General features: G+C 43.8%; 1 non-coding gene across 1 annotated transcript; it reads right to left on the bottom strand.

The window, feature by feature from the left end:
• Positions 1 to 898: 898 nt before the first annotated feature.
• LOC141640507 (small nucleolar RNA R71) lies at positions 899 to 1,005 on the bottom strand. The gene has a single exon (XR_012543027.1). It is a non-coding gene; the product is annotated as a small nucleolar RNA R71 (small nucleolar RNA).
• Between the last annotated feature and the right edge of the window lie 498 nt (positions 1,006 to 1,503).

Raw genomic sequence — 1,503 nt, 5'->3', positions numbered from 1 at the left:
CGACACCCCAATTATACTACTTAATTTGGGTTCTTTACTAAATTGTTTTTGATTGGGAGACGACGACAAATCCCTATATCATCAAATGGCGCCGTTGCCGGGGATGGCGTTAGGTTATATTTAGTTTATTAAGTGTCTTTGCTTTAGTTATATCTCACTTGTTAGTTTGTTTTAGTAGTTGTGTGCTTCATTGTAGAGTGTGTGATTTCTTGTCCTCCCCTAGTGTGTAAAGACACTAGGAGACTAACGGTTTGTCGAGTGCATGCCTAGAAGGAACCATCAAGCTCTACTCTTCAATTCCGACCCCGAAAGGCTTTTTAGGACCTTGAGGACAAGGACACTTGATAGAGTTCGGAACCCTCCTCAAGCAAACATAGACCAACCAAACCCACACACCCTACCAATCATTGACACCACAACCCCACTTCAACCAAACAACACAATTGAGATCCCTATAGAAAATCCCTTTCACAACTTTCCACTTCCAAGTCCACCTCAATCACCACCCCCTCAAACACCAAATCCACCACCACAAATGGCTCTACGAGATCACAATCGGCCTAACCATAATGATTCATGTAACCCTATTAATTTTGGCACTTTGGCTCCCAACAACTTTGAGATGCATCCCGCCCAAGTTGGGTTGATCGAGAAGGATTTGTTCGGGGGGCATATTGAAGAGGATGATCATGCTCACCTACGAAAGTTCAAGATAAAGGTCTCAATGATGAAGAAGAATGGGGTATCCGAGGACACTCTAAGGATGATGTTGTTCCCATTCTCTTTGACGGGTAAGGCGGACCGGTGGTTGAATATTCACCCTCCGGATACATTCAAAACATGGGACGCTTTAGCTAAGGCGTTCATGGCCAAGTACTATCCGTCATCTAAGCCCGCCATGCTTCGTAATGAAATCCATACTTTCCAAAAAGAAGATGGGGAATCCTTGGGTGAAGCTTGGGATCGATATCAAGACCTTATTGCTAGTTGTCCCCACCATGGGATCCCGGAGTGGTACATCACCCAAACCTTCTTTCAAACATTGTTACCTAGAACCAAAGAAATGGTAAATGCCTACGCGGGGGGAGGATTTGATCATTTAGGTGATGAAGAAGGGACGACACTAATCAAGAATGAAGATGGTAGACTCGGAAGCAAATTATGGCTCAAGAGGAAACATGCTTTGGAGAAATGGCAAATTTCCTAAGGAGAACTCTTCTAATGCAAATGCTGAGACAAATGCCAAGCTTGATTTTCTCACCAAGCAACTTGAGAAATTGCAAAGGAATCAAGTTCACCAAGCCACCACCTCACATGGTCCACCCATGGAGGAAGTAGCTCAAGTTTTACCTTGTGAGCTTTGTGGGGGGAATCGGCACACTTTTGACATATGTGCCAACAACTATAATGGTGGGTATGAGGAGAATGTCCAAGATGTCAATGCTTTAATGCTTTCCAAAGCTATTACAACAATACAAGACCACCAAGACCACCCTACAACAA

This window comes from Silene latifolia, unplaced genomic scaffold (genome assembly GCF_048544455.1).
Source record: "Silene latifolia isolate original U9 population unplaced genomic scaffold, ASM4854445v1 scaffold_85, whole genome shotgun sequence".
In the NCBI taxonomy this organism is placed as follows: Eukaryota; Viridiplantae; Streptophyta; class Magnoliopsida; order Caryophyllales; family Caryophyllaceae; genus Silene; species Silene latifolia.
Note: the sequence above shows the minus strand (reverse complement) of the source record. Positions and strands in the feature narration are given on the sequence as shown.